This window comes from Lissotriton helveticus, chromosome 10, assembly GCF_964261635.1.
Source record: "Lissotriton helveticus chromosome 10, aLisHel1.1, whole genome shotgun sequence".
Lineage (NCBI taxonomy): Eukaryota > Metazoa > Chordata > Amphibia > Caudata > Salamandridae > Lissotriton > Lissotriton helveticus.
The window spans coordinates 393525838-393547672 of NC_136071.1; the positions used below are offsets into that span (position 1 = coordinate 393525838).

Here is a 21835-nt window from a genome sequence, read left to right on the forward strand (position 1 = left end):
CATTTGCATTACCTGTGAAATGCACCATGGGAACTGTATTTTTTAACGTCAGACACGTGACTTTTGAAGTTTAAATAGTGCGCAGAAATGCACTTGCAATTTATAACCCCCACCTGTGATCAAGGCAACACATTGCTGAAACGCGTAAGGAAAAGGGGAATCCTTTGCGCTGCTGCGCCTGTGGAAATAAAGCCTGCATCTCCGGTAATGGGCCTCTGTGTGGTGTGTAACGGAAGGTTAATGGACGGGCTGCTCCGTGCCCGTTGTTAGAGGCCGCCCTGTAGGGTTGGAGGCTCCTGGCTCGGAGGCTTGTTGTTGGATATATATATATATATATATATATATATATATATATATATATATATATGTTTTAAAAAAAAGAATTTAGGTTACAATATTTATTTATTAAATTTACGTTTATTTAAGTATTTTAAGTATGTTTAAATTAGTTATATTTAATATTATAGTACTTTAAAATTACTTTTAAGATATATAAAAAAATCGATATTTTGACTGTCTATATTTTTTCCTATCGATATTTTGGAGTCGATATTTTTGTACTTACCTTTTTGTAGATAGGAAGTCGATATTCTGGCATTCTATATTTTTACCTCGATATTTTGACTGTTGATATTTTGACTGTCGATATTCTGTCAGTGATCCATTCGATAGAGACCTAGTCGACCTAAGTCCTACCTCACATCTACCTCACATCTATAGGATATATTATTTCAATGCGCAGAGCCTATTGGTAATATAGGAACTACACTACATAGCACCAAATGTTTGGTAAGGCACTAATTTAACGCTAGATACTAGAGTAACTTAGTCGTGCTTTTCACACAGACCCCTTTTTCCCCGTAAAATACTCCAATAGACATCTGGAGTGGGTGAAAGGATAAAATCTGCCATAACTGAGTAGGACGAGAAATCCTAAGTATTAGTTTTTGGTTAATTCAACGTTGAAGGATACAGTGTTCCTAAATATTGTGGACCTTATCTTTGTCTCCTTGAAACTTGCTCTGTAAACTTTCAGTCAACCAAATGACTGAAAAAGAAGCCGGTGGAGCTGCAGTAGCAGACCAACCGAGTCTTGACACAACAGGCTTTAGTGAAGCCGACGATGATGCTATAATCATTCCCAATAAATATAAGGAAAACCATCACTATTAAGCTCCTAACAAATGGTGTATCATCGAGAGGTGGTAGGGTAATATTTGTTATAGAGGCACATGAATATCGGCAGACAGAGGTATTCTACTCATGGATTCTGTTTCCTACAGCAAATCCAGTAACACATGAGTTCCACTACTACAAAGTAGAGGAACCTCAAGCGGAATACGTTCTTTCGAGGACGGTGAAATTCCACTAACTTACCAAGAGCATCAGCTCTGGTTTAAAGGCGCCATACAACATCAAAATCACATTACCAGGCTCGGTCCACTAGGTAGACCAAGAGCAACATGGCCGGTACTAGCCAGTTATACACCACATCCTGACATTGAAAGAATGACAGGTCCAGAACTATTAGCTAAGCTAAAACAATTAATTAAAATACATAGACAATTGGTTCAATATGTCATGCGGACTTATCAGTCCAACAAGCTATAAGGATTCCACAGCACACCCCTCAACAGGGGAACACAAACAAAATTACACCACAGACTATACAATCAGTCATTGGTAAATTACCCGCAAAACGGGAACAAATTCCATTTTGATTAGCTCAAAAAATTACTCAAATAGAGGCAGTATTTCTCGATAGTACACCTCATGAGAAACACAGGATTCTAACAATCTGTTTAACAATGGGGATAGCACCACACGTGGAGGACTGTGACACTTGGGGTATAGTCTTTGCTTCAATCTACACAAAAACTCATGGTGTATGGCGGTGATATCAGACGTCCTGGAACAGATTCAAAATGAATACGGACCAGGACCTGCCTTAAATCTTGGTATGAAATTACTAAAAGATTACAAACAGGTCGCGGCCATATTATTAGCCAACATTAAAGGTGAAGCAGCATCCGTGGCATTCCGCCAAAAATTAAAAGAACTTGATATTTCTGAGCAACCGTATGAACTTGCTAGAATTATTGAAAAATACTATGAAGAACTAGGAAGAGATAGTTTGGGTGGGAAACCAGTAAAATCTGAACTGACAGAAAATCCTGAAAAAGTTTTTATCAAAAACAATCTCACTACTCCTATAAAGAAGTGGGAAAATACTAGTCAGTCACTTCCTAAAGAGAAGCGTTCTCAATCCAGAGGTAGGTCTCCTCCAAAAGGAGCACTCTGAAAAGAGATATAGCCTCAGAAATAGGGATAATTTGAAAAAACCTGATAGATATCAAGATACTGATACACGTTCCTCTCGTACCTTTCAGACTTCCTCACAGAAATCCGAAAGAAGAGGACGATCAGAACACAAAGAAGAACGTGTGAAGTCCAAAGACGATCAGCACGTACAGAAATATAAGAAAACACAATTCTCAAAAAAGAAGGTAGCAAGTCTAAAAATCAGACATGCCGAGGATCTTGAGGACACAACTCAAGAACGGGGAATGGGCCCAGACAATGCTGGACAGCGCAGCAGAAGTTACCATAGCTCGCAAGATCCTGAAAGATCATCTGGAGACAGTGGACTTGAATGAATGCATTCAAGTTAAAACTGCCAACACCAGGGTTAGTGTACCCCATGAGTTATATGAAATAACACTCCGGATGGAAGGGGACATACCAAGAAATATTGGGAGAAGCTCTCTAAGGGTTATGACATTCTTCTAGCTGAAAAAGACTGGCCACCTCAATTTGTCAGGGAGTGCCCACATGGCGAAGACATCATTGTGCCAGCCTTCTCAAATCATATTCCTATTCATAAAAAATACACCTATGCCAGAAAATGGGCTGTAGCCCAAGCTCCAGCATTATACAACAAGCATTTGCAATGCAATAGGTCTCGCATTAGGAAAGTGTGAGCTATTAGTATTGTAAATAACAATTTATTTTAATATGTGTTGGCTTTGAAAATATATAAATGAATAGCATTGTTATTCACAAAGCCAAAAGCTTACACTTTCCTAATGCGAGTCCAATGGCTATGGCAATGCTTGTTGGTAGCAAGCAAGGACAGTGCTGTTGTGGTGCTGAGTGATGCTGTTGTGGTGCTGAGTGATAGGGTGGTGTCCCAGAGTGATGTGGTGGTGTCCCAGAGTGATGTGGTGGTGTCCCCGAGTGATATGATGGTGTCCCCGAGTGATGTGGTGGTGTCCCCGAGTGATGTGGTGGTGTCCCTGAGTGATGTGGTGGTGTCCCTGAGTGATGTGGTGGTGTCCCTGAGTGATGTGGTGGTGCCCCTGAGTGGTGCCCCTGAGTGATGTAGTGATGCCCCCGAGTGATGTGGTGGTGTCCCCAAGTGATGTGGTGGTGTCCCTGAGTGATGTGGTGGTGTCCCCGGGTGATGTGGTGGTGTCCCTGAGTGATGTGGCGGTGTCCCTGAGTGATGTGGTGGTGTCCCTGAGTGATGTGGTGGTGCCCCTGAGTGATGCCCCTGAGTGATGTGGTGGTGCCCCAGAGTGATGTGGTGGTGTCCCCGAGTGATGTGGTGGTGTCCCTGAGTGATGTGGTGGTGTTCCCGAGTGATGTGGTGGTGCCCCTGAGTGATGTGGTGGTGTTCCTGAGTGATGTGGTGGTGTTCCTGAGTGATGTGGTGGTGTTCCTGAGTGATGTGGTGGTGTCCCAGATTGATGTGGTGGTGCCCCCGAGTGATGTGGTGGTGCCCCCGAGTGATGTGGTGGTGTCCCTGAGTGATGTGTTGGTGTCCCCGAGTGATGTGGTGGTGTCCCTGAGTGATGTGGTGGTGTCCCTGAGTGATGTGGTGGTGTCCCCGAGTGATGTGGTGTCCCTGAGCGATGTGGTGGTGCCTCTGAGTGATGTGGTGGTGTTCCTGAGTGATGTGGTGGTGTTCCTGAGTGATGTGGTGGTGTCCCTGAGTGATGTGGTGGTGCCCCTGAGTGGTGCCCCTGAGTGATGTGGTGTTGTCCCTGAGTGATGTCCTGAGTGATGTGGTGGTGTTCCCGAGTGATGTGGTGGTGCCCCTGAGTGATGATGGTGTCCCGGAGTGATGTGCTTGTGTTCCTGAGAGATGTGGTGGTGTTCCTGAGTGATGTGGTGTGTGAGGGTGAGGGTGTGAGGGTGAGTGAGGGTGAGAGGGTTGATGTGGGGGGCGGGGAAGCGGCAGCCTTTGAACTCTGATGCTGAGGCACAGACAAATGGTTGTGAGCGATGTGGCTGGCTCTGTGCACGCGCATAGATCACATGAACTGTATGGGACCCGCAGCCGTTTTGGTAGATTTCTCTTTTCCGTTTACTATAATCTCGCCGGAGCAATGCGCAAGCGAGGAAGCTAAAAGACAGGTCAGGGAGATCTTAGATCAACTTGAATACCAAGGGGTGATTGAAACATACACTTCGTGCATGAACAATCCTTTGTTTCCGGTCTCCAAACCAGACAATACATATTGTCTAGTTTTGGACTACAGACATTTAAACTCTTGTTGCAAAACCTTTGCAGTACAAAATGCACATAGTGCAGCACTGACGAATAACATCGTGCGCAAAAAATATAAAACCACATTAGATATTTCTAACGGTTTCTTCTGTCAAAATATTGCACCAGAAAGCAGGTACTTGACCTCTATCTCAATCATGGGGACACAGCGTCATTTTTGCCGTCTCCCCCAAGGATTCAAGAATAGTCCAGGGTTATTTTCAGCCAGAGTAACAGAGTTACTACAAATGTTTGATGATGAGGCATTATCTTATGTCGATGACATCTATCTTACAGACGATGACTTGGATGTGCACTTGAAAAGAGTGAACACCATAATACTTGGGTTCACTTCTGAAGGGTACAAATTAAATTTTAAGAAATCACAAATTGCCCACCTCAACGTCCTATTCTTAGGGTAAGAACTTTCAAGTGAAGGCAAAAGCCTAGCAGCAAACTTTCTAGAGAAATGTGCGCTGCTCCAACCTCCAAAGACGCTGAAAAACTTACAGTCAATTCTAAGTTTCCTGAATTTCGGAAGAACTTACGTTATTAATTACGCAGAAAGGGTTAAACCTCTCTACGAACGAATAAAACCTGATTTCAAATCAACAAATTGGACTCAAAAACACACAGAACTTTTGCGTTCTGTGCAAACAGACATGTTGGCAAAAACACAGTTACAGACACGTGACAACGTACGCAAACTTGTAATCCGAATCATCCCAGGGAGATGGGGATTCAACCTTTAATGAAGGTGAAAAGGTACCAACAGCTTACAAATCACACTTGTACACACAAGCTGAAATGAAATTCACTTCAACAGAAAAAATTCTGACAGCGGTTCAAACTGCAGTAGCAAAAGAGAGAGCTCTTGCGCAGGGTAAAAGCATAATGATCGTTACACCTGTACCTTCCTTAGAGGCAGTGACAAAAGCGAGCATACCAAATGCTAAAGCTTTACATCCGAGGTGGATACAATGGGTTAACTCTCTTGCTGCAAGAGACGTTGAATACGTTTTTGACCCGTACTTGAAAACACAAGAATTTCTCCAATATGAACATGAATGTCCTCTGCCCACTGAGATTCTATCTCTAGAACATTACGGATGTATAATATATACAGACGGATCAGCACAGCCCGCAATTGGGGGTAAAAAAGCTTATAGTGCTGCATGCGCGATTGTTAAAGGTCGCTGGTGCAATGGTAAATTCCGACCTATGGTCACAAAAACTCAATCTCTCAGAGACTGTACAGCTCAGCGAGCTGAATTACAGGCTTTCAAGATGGTGCTTGAAAATACTGATCACGAATTCCCCACACTTGTAGTGTGCGATTCATATTACTGTGTCCAATCTTACAACGAATACTTGTAGAACTGGGTTCAAAACTGTTTCAAAGATGCAAAAGGTGGCACAATCAAGCATAAGTTGCTTTGGGAACAAGTAGTTCAATTACAGAAAGAACTACAAAAGACTCACATGATCCATATACTGAGTCATCAGCGTGATGGCGTTCAAGTTGCAGGGAATTCATTGGCTGATGAAGCCGCGAAGGCAGCTGTGCAAATGGCTTCCGTAACTGCAATCACTCGTTGAAAAACAAAAATAGACAGCAAAATAATGCAAGCTGTCACTGTTTCAATAAAAGACAGTGCTAAAACACTTCCAAAAGGCTTTCCACTCAAGTACTCATATACAACTGATGCCAACTCCGTTCCTTTTGCTCGAGTCCCTGGAGTGGGGGATAGGGTAATTCCAAACAGGAATCGGAGAGGTGCTTTGATACAAGAAGCACATATGGGAGAGGGTCTGATACATCAAGGGATCTCTAAATCTCTAGTGGAATTAAAAGAGACGTACTGGTGGCCAGGGATGAATGCCCACATTTATGAATTTGGGATTAATTGCGATGTCTGTTACGGAGATCATAGCTTTGAAAGCCACCAGATACCTGACTACAGTGTAGCCAGCCCAGTTCAGACACCATTGTTAGACAGCATTAGACTTTCTACACGCAGACGTCCCTATGGTCAAATGCGGTCCCACAACTAATAGGACAGATTTATTTGGATTTGGCCTCAGCGCTCGGCTGACACCCGAACTGTTATAAAAGATTTGCGAATCTTTATCGGCACATATGCATTCGGCACGCTAAATTCTCGAGCTTACAAGGAGGCCATGGCCAGCTTGGGCATTGCATTGCGGTACTCAAGTCCATTCCATCCCGAGGAAAATGCGGTAGTGGAAAGAAAAAACCGAGACATAAAGAAATCTATAACAGCTAGGGTATTAGGTTCGGGTGACGGGTGGGTCAAACATCTAATAAGTGTCCAACGTAGTCTTAATAATCTGCCAAGAAATTCTCTGGGTGGAATCACTGCATAGGACATACTATTTGGTACTAGAATGCTTATCCAGGATCTCGATTGTCACACTTCAGTGGTGGAACAAAAACCCTTTGATATCAAAGACCGTTTGGCTGTTTTGCAGGACTTAAATGAAACACGAAGAAGTCTGAGCAACACAATACAGAAGCCAATGACCACTGAAGAAAAACCACCTGTCCCAGCAAGACCTGTCTGGATTCCAAAGATTGGGGATCTGGTCAGAGAAAAGATCGCGGATAAGAAGGAAGTTGGGTCTTCTTACAGAAAACCAGTACCTGTACTAGCAATCCACGGATCAAGAACAGTGTTACTGCCGCCTCTTGCTGGAAGAAAGGAGAACCGGTCTGTATCAATTGACCTGGTCAAACCACATCATGTGGCCAGTAATAAGTAGCAGGCCCAGTGGACTCCAAAGATGTAACAGAAGACCAAATCTTGCTACAATCCAAGAGGTTCAAACTGAAAGACTCATCACCTTTGAAGAATCTGCAGTCAGAAAAGAAGGACTATGCAACAAAGCAATGGAAATTGTGCCTCTTAAGGCCCAAATAACATTTTGTCAAGACACTCCTGTCTACAATGATATAGCCTCTGACTATACTAATATGACAAGGGAAAAAGCAGCTCCAGCGAGTTCAAGTAATTTGGATGCAATAACAACAATTGACAGAACTGCCTCTGGCTATTTCATCAAATTTGATATGTTTTCTGAGGATCCCAGTGAGCCCGAAACGACTCCAGCAAGTAAAACTTTCAAAGGAAAAATAACAGAACTCTTTCATCAACTTGAAAATACATATCTGGTTTCAACATGGGTTGAATTTTGGATTGTGTTAGGTGTACTTTTTCTCCTACTTTGGCTCATTCTTGTTTTAAGTTTGGGAAAGCTGATAGATGGAAAATACAGTAAAATGGACACAGCAAGTAAGAACATCAACTTGCTCCTGAAGCCACACAAATCATCTCATCGTGAGCAGAGAGACCTGTCATCAGTAAACATCACAGCCGTTCCTATACCTGGTGGTTTAGCATTGGACACAACTGATTATGCCATTTATGGCCCGGTGGAGCTGTTGAAGATTCCACACCAGTTTAAGGTTTCTTTGAGTGACTTTGTTTCGCCCAGCACATTTTCTGATGATTGGGACTTTGAGACTGTTAATAACAGGATGGCAGACTTAGAAATGTCAGCGAAATTTGAAAAATATGAATACTTAGAAGGTTCATCAGATTATGAAGAAATGTACTGTTTTAATCATTTTGGTCATCATTATTTGCACACATCTGCAAACCCTAGAAATGTTTTAACTTATAATCAATGGGAACATTGTCCAACGTCACCAAAGGCTAGCTCTAAAACATTTTTTTGAAAAATGTGCATACTTTTCAGGTTTTGATGTCACAAATCCAGAAATGTTTTCCTTTAAAAATGTTAATAAGACAGGCATGAAAAGTAAGTTGACTAATACTAAACAAAATTTATTCTGCAGCCTTTTGTGCTCAATTTTCCACATGAGGTTTTGACTTTTGGAAATACAACATCGAGATAAAAACTGTCTGGGGCACAAAAGACTGGCGGGTGCAGGGTTTAAAAGCCTTATTTAGAGCCTGCATCATCCCGGAACAAATTATGTTTTTAAATGACACTGTTCAACAGACATCTTGTCTTGGCCTGGCTAAGATAAAAGATTTAAACAAACCGTCCATACCTAAGCCCACACCTGATAGTAATAGAACTACAGATGAGTAGGTAGACGTAAACTATATTTTACAACAGAACTAATCCTGATTGGAAAAAATGGTTAATCTGGCCCACAGACACAAATAACTGTCAAGATAGATTCCTGAATAAGACACAAGGGTTTACAGTAACTAGTCTGATCAAAGTTGCCGTGCACACCTAATTTCACTTTTTAAACCGTTGTACTCCATTTTTTCATTTGAGACGTTTTTGCGTGCACCCTGGGTATACGTGGTCCACCCGTTAGCCACGTAGAAGTTAAACATTAATCAAGATAGATGGGGCGTGGTGGCGCCCCAAATCCAGACGCACTGCTGTGATCATTAAATTCCGCACTTATTATGATTTATTCCATTATTCCATTATTTGCTCCAAAGAATCCAAAATACTCCGTGGATTAGAATGATATTATATCCTTTATTTCCGATGTACTGTCAACACATGATTAGCCAATGTTTTTCAATGATACTTCTCCTACCGCGGATATGCCACAACAGGCCTTTTTCCGGGCACGTAGGAGACCCGGTTGTGGGTAGAAATGCATTATGGGAGAGGTAGTATCCTACAGAGTGGAAGGCAAGGACATGCCGGGATAGGTGAGTTAAAAAGGGCGGGATTTCATCTCAGCAGTTTACTTTACGGGAGAAGATGGCGTGTAGCCCGACACCGCCACTGTGCGTGTTTGAAGCACTTAATATTACAGGTATGGAATTGCGGGAAGATAAACTAGGATTGAGAGTGGGAGGATATCAACGGGGGTGGTATACTGGAGATCGAGTGTTGGGTCAAGGAGGGTTTAACATCGGGATAGTAAAGTTAGGTAGGTGATTCACTTTAATACAATTACGGTAACATTTCTGCTCCGAGTTCTGTGGGCAGCGCGTATAACCATGGGGTGATTAATACGAACAGCAGAGCTATGTAACTTTGGTGTAAATTGTATTCATTCGCAGCAATCTAAGCATTATGTTTACAGCAATGTTTTGTTTAATTTTTCAGTGAACCCCTGAGGAAGAACTTATAAAAGTTTGAAATGCATTGGGATATATCAGCATTGAATATTAAGGATGTATAATGTTTTAGATACGTGCCCGGAAAAAGGCCTGTTGTGGCATATCCGCGGTAGGAGAAGTATCATTGAAAAACATTGGCTAATCATGTGTTGACAGTACATCGGAAATAAAGGATATAATATCATTCTAATCCACGGAGTATTTTGGATTCTTTGGAGCAAATAATGGTATAATGGAATAAATCATAATAAGTGCGGAATTTAATGATCACAGCAGTGCGTTTACAGTAACTAGGCCAGATCCAACATATATCCAGAGACAACATCCAGGGATAATAACAACTTACAGTATAGGAAAACTATGCCTTAAGTGGCTACAGAAATCCACACTTCCAGAAATAAAACAACACTTAACTTTACTTAAAGAAGGCGTTGATTTGAGAGACTCCTTACTAGGACCTCGCAAACCACGTCAAAAACGTTTCATATACGCAGGTATATACGCTGCTTATGATGAAGCATGGAAAGTCACGCAAATGGAAACTGCAGAATGAATACGAGAAATTGATCGTATTAATTTAGAGAAAGCTCTCTCTGTAGTGGACAATGGGTTAACGACTCTGTCCTCCAGAATTTATTCTTTGGACAGCATTGTATCCTCTGCCATAGACATAATGGAACGGGACTTGCTAATGTTGCAACAAGGCCAGTCTCAATTGCGTTCTATAATACTGCGTTGCAAATTCTTCATTCAGGCTATGTGCCATGGCGTCTAATCAACACCACGTCATTGTTTTCTGCATTTAACCTTACAGATAAACAAATCTCTTTGGCACAGAGGGGAGCAGACTATACGGTGCTGAGCATAGAAAAACTGGAAAGATTACCATTAACCTTTTCTGAGAAACCAGCCATAGAATGGATAATACATGGCACCATCACGATACCAGTGACGATTTTCCAGTTTCAGTATTGCTTAAAACACATACCAGCAGGCCTGTATGAAAGGTTGGGTAAAGAATACATTAAGTTGACCTGGGATTTACCATACACACACACACATGTTGGAGTGGGAGAAAAGAAATATTTCTTAGTGGTAATAATTGCAAACATTCACTAAGCGGTACACTTTAGTGTCAAGGTATTAATTTACACGAAGCCTGCGAGGGTTCTTCGAATAACCTTTCTTGCCACCTGCAAGGTTCCCCGGCAGCCGTGATAGATCCAGTTTTTAGGCCGCTATCCAACGGTAGCTACATAATGTTGAATGACCACAGCTGTTGTGGAATGATGCCAGGAATAGCCTATCTAGTTAGTGTGCCAGCCAGGGTCACTTGTTGTGTGCAAGTATTGTTTCCTAAAAGCAAGACAGACGGGGAGTCGCCGCTATAGCCTTCACTGAACATCTCTTCTATACAAATTGATACTTTAAGCAGAATGAAAGCCATTCTTTTACAAAAAACTGTGCCACTGACCTCGTCCAAAGAAACGTATGATATGCAAGTTTCAAGGTCCTCTGCGGAGATACATGTCCTGTTATCAACAAACTGTCTAATACATTTCGCAGAAATGTTAGGTCATATGTTAAACATGTCTGATACCAGTGGTATTGTACATGTATTTAAGGCAGTTTTTTCACGACTGTTAGCACCCTTTGAAGCAGTCCTAGGCATTTTTCCAAATTTCGTGCACTCTGTGTTCGGCGGCCTGCCTCTCATCTTGGGACTCGTAGCAGGGATACTATTTTATTTCTTCTGCTCCGATATGGCAAGTCCAGTCAACAGCGATACCCAGATTACCATGGAAAATGCTCGTCTGGCGATGCAGTATTGTGACCGAATGACACAGATTCTTGGCTTGGCTCGTTTGAGAGATCTGAATACCACATGGTTCCTATCATTCAGACCAATCTGGCAAGATTGCATCTTACCTGTTCTACGATGCCTGCTTTGTGAAGAGGAATGCGTGTTAGATATCTGTCTGACACTTCCATCAGCACTGCCAACGGATGTTGATGTTTTGCTTGGTTCGGTAACGGCTCATGCATTGTGTTGCCCCCAACAGCTACCAATCCTGATGACGGCATTCATTGAGGTCTCACCGACAAATCCAGCTGAGGGTGAGATACGTGGACCAACAGGGACACAGGTACCATCTACTGCGAACATTGCTAATGCGGATGACGCTGACGGCGATGCTTCTCATCTGTGTACAATTGATCTACTTAATGAAGTGGTTCAACTTTCACCTACTGTAGTAGACGATTTATTTGCCAGCTTAGAAGATTTAATGTTTTTTCCTGACACCGAGAATAACTTTTGAAATTAGCACACAGCGTTCTATGAACTCTGAATTCGACCTTCACTTTCCAGAACAAAGTCTCTAACTTTGTAACTGTATTTTTCTGATTTGACTTTTCCAAAACTGAATATTTATTTATTTTTTGGCACAAAGTAATCTGCTTAAAGTAGAACTATTCTTAGAGAACAAGAAATTCTTTTGAACACTTCCTAGAGACAATATTTAGCCTGTCCTTAATACAATAACAGTATATATATTCTGCTATGGAATGGTCTCCACTTTTTCTTCTGTAACTAAGAGCCATTTCATAAATATAATTTCATGATGCATTCAGTTAGCATTGCTAACATCATAACATATGCTTTGAATGACGACTATTGCTTTTAATGCGTACTGTACAAATGCTCATTTTATGTGTACAAACCATTTTTCAGATGCATTTTTATGTATTTTGGGGTGGGACTGTAAACGCATGCTTTAGATATGTTTTAGTACTTAAATTTAGTAATTTCGAACATAATAAAGTGGAGTGGGTGTTGTATAGCGTTTTAGGACCCTATTGTAATTTTCCAGGTTCATGGTGTAAATCACCCTATCCTTATATAGGCATAGAAATCATAACCGTATTTAGACATAGCTCATGCAGTCCAAATACGGCATGGCTACTTCCACTAGTCCCGAAAATCCACAACGATTTCGTGGAAAAATCGCCTTCAGCAGCTAGGGACTTCCCCCTGCATGAATATTGATTTATCCAAGAGCTCAAGGAGTTTTCAAAGAACTGAGACTCTTTGATGACGTTATTATGTCCAACCTTACGCCAAACTCTGCACCTTCAAGGTATAAATATGCCCACACTTGCCCTAGCAAACACACAGTGGTTTGGAGCAGTTCGACTATCTACTTGCCCGACGCATATCGCTGCAGCAAGTGCCAAAGGAAGCCGACCCTTCAGCAGCCGCACTGAGAGAGACGCTGTCTTTACTCTTGCCGAGAAATCCAGCTCCAGTGTTTCCAAGCTACCCTTGCGGGTTGTTGGGAAATCGAGACAGAAAGATACCGACCTCCTTCATTCTAAACCAAGGTACGGAGCTGATTAGACCCTAAGAGAAATCTTGGATAAGTTCTTGGCAAAAAGATTACTAAACTTATGCTACACCACACTTACTTCTTTCCTCGTACTAGACTTAGGTTAGGTACACCTGGGTGGGCGTATTTTAGAAGCACCAGTGGAGTACTTTTAGTCCTTATTTATTTAATGTATGTATTCCATGTATTTTATGGCTTAGAAACCATACCATGCTTTTACAGTATTATTTTATCATACTCTTCTTGCTGTACGCATTATATTTTGCAACCAGTATTACGATTGTAGCAGTTCACTTTACTTGCAAGAGAAAGAAGACTGTTCAATAAATACTTTTTATTGAAAACGCCTGTCTCTCTATTTCTCTGTACCTCTAGTGAAACGAAGCATGCACGATTGACTGAGTGAAATATCTATCTATTGTTTCCACGACTCTGAAGATACGTTTTTATCTTGGGGAAACAAAGTTGTCATGTTTATGCGGTTGTCAGAAACTAATCCCTTCTTGTTCATTCAAGAAAGTTTCTAGTAACCTCTGAGCTAGCTGGCACTCACAATTAAGTCTAATATATTCGATAGAGACCTAGTCGACCTAAGTCCTACGTCACATCTATAGGATATATTATTCCAATGCGCAGAGCCTATTGGGAATATAGTAACTACACTATCTATCTAACTGTGTCTGTGTGTTTATTATGTATGCATGATGCTGCCCCTGGGCCCTACCACATTACATTGTGCTGTGGACAGCGCACGCAACAATGTTACCTCTGGCAGTGGGGAAAACTTCGGTTATGTAACTGTGTCTCGGTAATTGTGTAAGTACATAGGTAGAGACTGGATGATTAGAGTACTGCAAGGAGAGTGTATAGTGAATTTATAAGTGCTTGGGGATTGGCGGAGTGATTGGATAAGTACATATGTTGGCGGAACCTAACACCCGAGCACGAGCTTGGCTCTAATTGGCTGCCCTCCAAGTGCCAAAAAAGGCAATTTGGGCTTTGCAGGGCCCTGTACTGCTACAGCTGCAACACTCCACTGAATGTGCAATAAACATTCATATCCACACAGATATGTCATGTGCACGATCTTTCATGTGTGGAAGTATGGAGTAATGTAGGGTCAGTGATTCCCCCTACCTTCCATGTTGGCCATGTTGTGGGACTTGGGTCACAACAGAGACACCCGCATCAGTTGATTCCTCATACAGCCCAGGACGGAACCACGCCCAGAGCTCCGGAGTCACTGTTCACAGCCTCACGCAGGACTGGCATACGCCAGGCCAGCCCACTCCCCTTAAGCTTACAGGGAGGAACGACAACGCCACATGTCCCAAGTCTTCCCTGTAGTGATCTGCTGATCACGGGTCTAGTTGTCAACATGCCACAGCCACTCCCTCACAGCTGGTTTACACTCACACCACACCCTGCAGCATAGGCATCACAGAACACGTGACCCTGCCAATAAAAAGTATCGGGTGTACATGATCGATGCCATTTCCAACCTCTCTTGGGGTGTATCTGTGTGGTGTGCATGGGGGCCCAAAGGCCTACGACATCACATTCCGCCGGCCCGTAGGTGACATGATGGTGTCCGCACCACGTGACCCAATCATACAGGGTCCATGACTTTTGGGGCACAGACTTGGTGGCACCGGATGCACTGTGGCCGGCACAGGCACACCGCCACGGGATGGTGACTTTCGGTGCATTGAAGTAGGGGTACCGTACCTGTTGAGCAGGTGTGCAGCCTGCGTTGATACCCCGTCCCGGAGGTCCGGCAGCTCAGGTTTTGTGTGCCCTATTGGTCGCAGTGTAGGCCTGAGCCATCAAACAGCGTGGGCCTACCACCACGTGGCATAACTTCGCCGGTCACATAGTTAGTGGCACCGCAAGTGCTAAACGGATGTGCAGCCTGCGATGAAAAGCCGGGTGCACTGGTATGTCCTCTGCCATGGCGAGGACATAATGACGTTCATCTATTGGTCATTAGGAATTTGGACTTGAGACGGATTCTGCACACAACTCTACAGAAATCAACAGAGCTTGAGATGGCGTTCACCACGAACAAAGAAATCATCGACCGAACAATTCAACCGGTCCTGTGTGCTTCCATTGTGTGTCACAACTATAAACTCCACACTGTTTGCAAGTTGTCGTTAAGAACCTCATTGAGTGAGGCTTGGGTCCTGACGAGAACCCCCATATTGGGTGGGGTTCGAAACGCGTAGACCTTCAGATAAAACCCAACTGACATTTTTCATGCACAAAATGACAATTGCTTAAGTTCTATGATCCATGCAAATTGATAAAGTTCATTTGAATGTTTATAAATTTGTATATATTTGCATTGATGTAGGAAAAAGTCCTCCTTGTTGATAAATTATATGTTTGGTTTACTGTATGTGTTGTAATATAGTAGTATATGTATGAATGCAGTTTGTTTGACCAGAATGCCTGATGTGTGTGTGTTCGGAATGTCTAGTATTTTGTACAGATAAATGTGGGTGTTTTATGATATTTTGTGTACATATGTAAAAACAGATAAAATGCTTGTTTTCTAAACAATTGAAATAATTCTGCTTAATAAAAAGCAGTTTATGAGCTTCATGGTATAGTGATAATACATTCTTATACCAGACAGGACATAGTATCGAAATTAGTAGTAGTATTGGCAAATTGTTTTTGGTTGTAGAAATCAAGACCCAGCACCAACTGTGAGACCTGGTGGCCTGTGGAGCGGGGCTGCATGATATGGAGGGTGACCTGTCTGCGGGCCCCGGGCTTGGGGCTTGCAGCGGCACGTGGTAGGCCCTCTTTTCTACACCCAGGTTGCGAAAGGTGAGCAGAGAGGCTAGTCTGCGCAGCGGCGGGCAGTCACTTCTGGCAGTGGGAGTGGATGGGGTGCAGAAACATGAATGCGCAGGGGCGGGCAGACACCTCTGGGCAGTGGGAGTGGATGGGGTGCAGGAGCCTGGGTGAGCAGGGGCGGGCAGACACCTCTGGGCGGCGGAAGTGGATGGGGTGCAGGAGCATGGGTGCGCAGGGGCGGGACAGCGATTTAGGCGTGTGCAGTTGTATGTACTCTGAAATTGCGGATTTCATACTATGTTTTAGATGAGTAAGCTTGAGGGCTGCAATAAGTTCCGGCATGTGGTTGGAGACACACCGGTGGTGGAAAGGTGAGCTGTGAGAGTTTTGTCCACAGTGTCTGCCCTCACTCTCCCTCTCTTCCTTTCCCTCCCTCACACTCTCTCTCTCTCTTCCTCGCTCTTTCACTCGGTATCTCTTCCTCTCTCTCACACTGTTTCTCTCTTTCTCTCTCGCTTTCTCTATCTCTCACTCTCACTCTTTCTCTCTCTCTCTCATTCGTTCTCTCTTCCTCTCTCTAACACTGTTTCTCTCTTTCTCTCTCTCTTCCTCTCTCTTTCTCTCTCTCTTCCTCTCTCTCACGGTTTCTCTCTATCTTCCTCTCTCTCTCACTCTTTCTCTCTGTCTTCCTCTCTCACTCTTTCTTTCTTTCTCTCTCCCTTCCTCCCTTCCTCTCTCTAACTCTTTCCATCATTCTCTCTCTTGCTCTCTCCTTTGATGGATGCATGATGCACAATCTTAACTTGCTTTTTGTCTAGCAGGCTGTGATTCACAGATTGATGAACCCCCACTGACACGGACCTCCCGCCACGTGGCGATGACTTAAGTTCCACTGAGTTAGTGCCACCAGAGCTGTGCATGTATGCAGCCTGCGATGATGTGTGGCCTTGATACACCATCCTGGCAATCAAAACCCAATTTAAATTGTGAGCCCGGCTTGATCGCGTGTGCGCGGCTGAGGAGGTTGCTTAGGCATGGGTTGGACACTCTTAGACACACGCCGTTGGCAGAAGGTGAGCAGAGAGGCCTGTTTGCGCAGAGGCGGGCAGTCACCTCTGGGCGGTGGGAGTGGATGGTGTGCAGCAGTCTGGGTGTGCAGGAGCGGGCAGACACCTCTAGGCAGTGGGAGTGGATGGGGTGCAGCAGCCTTGGTGAGCAGGAGCGTGCAGACACCTCTGGGCAGTGGGAGTGGATGGGGTGCAGCAGCCTGGGTGTACAGGGGCGGGCAGACACCTCTGGGCGGCAGGAGTCGATGGGGTGCAAGAGCCTGGGTGCGCAGGGGCCGGACAGCGATTTAGGCGTGCCCAGTTGTATGTACTCTGCCATTACTGATTCCATACTTTGTTTCAGATGAGTACGCTTGAGGGCTACACTACGTCCCGGCACGTGGTTGGAGACACACCGGTGGCAGAAAGGTGAGCTGTGTAGGTTTTGTCCACAGTATCGACACTCACTCTCCCTCTCCATCTCTTCCTTTCTCTCCCTCACACTCTTTCTCTCTCTTCCTCTTGTTCTCTCTCACTCTCTATCTCTTCCTCTCTCTCACACTGTTTCACTCTTTCTCTCTTCCTCTCTCTCTCACTCTTTCACTCTCTTCCTCTCTCACTCTTTCATTTTCTCTCTTTCTCTCACTCTTTCTCTGTTTCTCTCTTCCTCTTTCTCACACTGTTTCTCTCTTTCTCTCTCTCACTGTTTCTCGCTCTCTTCCTCTCTCTCTCTCACTGTTTCTCTCTGTCTTCCTCTCTCACTCTTTCTATGTTTCTCTCTCTCTCTCTCTCTCCTTTGATGGACGCATGATGCACAATCTTATCTTGCTTTTGGTCTAGCAGGCTGTGATTCAGAGATTGACGACCCCCCCCGACCTCCCGCCACATGGCGATGACTTCAGTTCCACAGAGTTTGTGCCACCAGAGCTGAGCCCGTGTGCAGCCTGCGATGATGAGTGGCCTTGATACACCATCCTGGCAATCAAGACACAATTTGAATTGTGAGCTCGGCTCGACTGCATGTACGTAACGGCCGAGAAGGTTGCTTTGGCACGTGGTGGGCCCTCTTAGACACACGCCGGTGGCGGAAAGTGAGCAGAGGCTTGTTTGCGCAGCTGCGGTCAGTCACCTCTGGGCGGTGGGAGTGGATGGTGTGCAGTAGCCTGGATGCACAGGAGCGGGCAGACACATCTGTGGGAGTGGAGGGAGTGCAGCAGCCTGGGTGCGCAGAAGCGGGAAGACACCCCTGGGCAGTGGGAGTGGATGGGGTGCAGCAGCCTGGGTGCGCAGGAGCGAGCAGACACCTCTGGGCAGTGGGAGTGGATGGGGTGCAGCAGCCTGGGTGCGCAGGGGCGGGCAGACACCTCTGGGCGGCGGGAGACGATGGGGTGCAGCAGCCTGGGTGCCCAGGGGCAGGCAGACATCTCTGGGCGGCGGGAGTCGATGGGGTGCAGCAGCCTGGATGCGCAGGGGCAGGACAGCGATTTTGGCGTGTGCAGTTGTGTGTACTCTGCCATTACTGATTCTATACTATGTTTCAGATGAGTAAGCTTGAGGGCTGCACTATGTCCCGGCACGGGGTTGGAGACACACCGATGGCAGAAAGGTGAGCTGGAAGGCTTTTGTCCACAGTGCCAGCACTCACTCTCCCTCTCCATCTCTTCCTTTCTCTCACTCACACTCTTTGTCTCTCTCTCTCTCTCTTCCTCTCTCCCTCATTCGTTCTCTCTCTCTTCCTCTCTTTCACTTTCTCTCTCTCACATTATTTCTCTCTTTCACTCTCTCTTCCTCTGTCTCCCTCTCTTTCTCTCTCTCTCACTCATTCTCTCATTCTGTCTTCCTCTCTCTCTCACTCTTTCTTTCTTCCTCTCTCTCTTCCTCTCTCTCACTCTTTCTCTCTCTCTCCTTTGATGGGCGCATGACGCACAATCTTATCTTTCTTTTTGTCTTGCAGGCTGTGATTCACAAATTGTCGAGGGATCACAAGCCATGGCTGCATCTACTTTTATTTTCTGGTTTTGTTTAAATAAAATGTTTTATTTGTAAATCCATACATGACTGAGATTCTCATTTGTCCAACCTCACATACATCTTTTTTATTATAATTGTGCGACATCAGCCGACTTGTTACGTTCCAGATTTCATAAGGTTGCTGTCACATTTGATTGTCGGGGGGGGGAAGGGGTTCAGGTGGGGACGGCGGACAAGAGGCTGGTGGCTGGGGGTGTTGGGGCACTGTTGGGTGTCAGAGCTGCATGATCGTTGGCTCCATTGCATCTGTTGTCATTCAGGTGTGGCTCTGGGCTGGGCTCCCTTTCATGTTGCAGGTTGTAGTCTGACTTTACAGCAGGTCAGAGCAGGTGTAAACTTCCAGGTGCTAATGCACCTTATCGCTTGTTTTGTACTCTCTTCGCCGATCTTGCTGGTTGTTGAGAAAGTTGGGAAGTGGTGTGTTCACTGCTTTTTGCACGGGAACGCCTACTCTGCATCTCATTAGTAATATTTGCCGGGGTCATCCGTGACGATGCTTTTTGACTAGGCTGCTATCGCTGGTAAACTGGTGATATGGGTTGTTTGGTCCAGTTTGTGAATGGTGCGTTAAATTTATCACAATTTTGGCTGCAATAAAGTGCTGTTAACTCGGTGATGTGTCCTTGAAAATATGCCCCTCGGTGTTTGAAAGACCTGAGAAATACTTGAGGGCTGCGCTGAGAGCTGCGCACCCAGCACGTTCACACTAGGGTGCCACGCTGAGAGCCGCGCACCCTTCGTATTCACATTAGGGGGCGCACACCCTTCGTATCCACACTAGGGGGCCTCTCTAGGGTCGCAACTCAATACTATTTAAAAAAATAAAAAGAGTTCACTTTAATTTACATTCCCCTCAGGGACCCCATCCCCCGAGGCAAGCCCACATCTACATATTTTGTTTTCCAAAGGGGAGGGGGCCGGGTGGCCCCCCCTCCCAGGCCACTTCTAGCCCCGGGGACCCCATTCCCTGGGCCTGGCCTGTCGGCTGGTGACCGTGGGGGCAGCCCCAATGCCCCCACGGTCCAGCCTGCTCCCCGCCTCCTGAGGGAGCCGGCATTCCTTTTGGGCAAGGGGACCAGCTAACATGCAGCTTCCCTTGCCCAAAAGCAATTCTGCTTTGTTTCATTAAACCGAGAGTAGGTTTTCCTCGTCTCGCTTCAACGAAGCAACCAGGGTTTGCTATGACAGTGTGCGAGACATGCTTCCACCCTCTCATAGCAAACAACAATGTCCCGGGGGTGAGCTCCCTGGGACATTGCAAGAGCCGGCCCTGGGGAGTGGCGGTCCCCAGGGCCATCAAGGGCTCCAGCAGAGGAGCTGGGCGGTTTTCAAAACCACGTAGAGGTGGTGTTCCCCAGGGCTTCGGGGAGCCCGCGAAACCCACCCCTGCATATTTAATTAAATCCCCAGGGGGTGGCGGTCCCCAGGACTGAGGGAGGGCCGTGTGCCCTCTCGCACCTAAGTTACATAACCCCGGGGAGGTGGCGGTCCCGGGCGGCGGAGGCCCTGCAGGCCCCCGCAATATAATTATAGGATTGCCCCCGGAGCCTGGCCCACCCGGTGGCTCAGTTAAGTTTAGTGGGGCAGCCCCGCTTCATTGTTTTTTATTTTTTTGTCCGGATTCGCGCACCCAGCGTGCATTCTGACATTTTTATTTTTAAATAAAAAATACTTTCTGGGCCTGAGGGTCCTAGTGAGACCCCCATGAGCAGAACTAGGGGTTCAGGGTGTTTCTACTCTGGCCCCTTTTCTTCTCTTTTAATCTTTTTTCGACGGTTTTCTTGTGACTCGGTTCTACCGAGTCACAAGATGGTTGCCATTACTTCCTGGTTTGGAGTGTTGGCAGCCAATCATAGTTAAAACTCGTGGTCGTGGCAGCCAATCACAGTGAAGCGAGTGGCTAGGAGGGTGCGCGAACCCACCGCTGCCCCAGATATCTAAACTTTTATTTTTTGAATTTCTCAGCAACTACTGAACGGATTTACACCATTTAAAAAAAGTTGCTTTCTGAATCAAGCACTACCTTTTTGCGAAATTTGGTGTAATTCCGTTCAGCAGTTCGGGCTGTAGCCTTGGCTAAAGTTTCCTATGGGAAATTGATTTTTGGACTTTTTTTTTTATTTCTCATCAACTACTGAACAGATTTACACAATTAAAAAAAAAGGTCACTTTCTGAACCAAGCTCTACCTATCTGCCAAATTTGGTTTAATTCCGTTCAGCAGTTCGGGCTGTAGCCTGAAATAAAATTTCCTATGGAAATTAACATGGAGAAAACACTTTTTGGGACCCCCCTTTTTTCTCTGCCCCCACTTGACGAATCACCCCCAAACTTTCAGGATAGGAGCTGACCTGGATAGACCTTTTACTGAGAGAATTTTGTGAAGATTCGTCAAACGTCGCAAAAGTTATTAGCAAATCAAAAAATGCTTTTCCTATGGAAACTAAGTTCTAACTATAACTACCTACTGGTATCTGCCAGTAGGTAATATATATATATATATATATATATATATATATATATATATATATATATATATATATATATATATATATATATACACACACACACACACACACAGATATATAACCAAACTTACTGGGGATAAAAGTATAAATACATTAGTAAACAACTTAGCATTCAGTTCAGTATATATGGTTATTATATGGTCTCTCAAATTTCGTAATGCTCAGTTTAAATAAAATGGAGAGGATATTGCTCTCTTTTGTCAGAGAGGGCCATAAAGTTAAATGATAACAGTAATCACTAAAAACCCAAATCTGAGGAAGTATTCTGACCTGTGCTAAGCTAATCGATAAATACAAAGCATTCACAATATCTAGAATAAATTTACATTTGGCCCCTA

At 44.6% G+C, this 21835-nt stretch overlaps 1 protein-coding gene across 4 annotated transcripts in view; it reads right to left on the minus strand.

The window, feature by feature from the left end:
• Positions 1 to 21835, minus strand: part of SLC4A2 (solute carrier family 4 member 2) — a 1409997-nt gene that overhangs the window by 859780 nt on the left and 528382 nt on the right. The window lies entirely within an intron of this gene.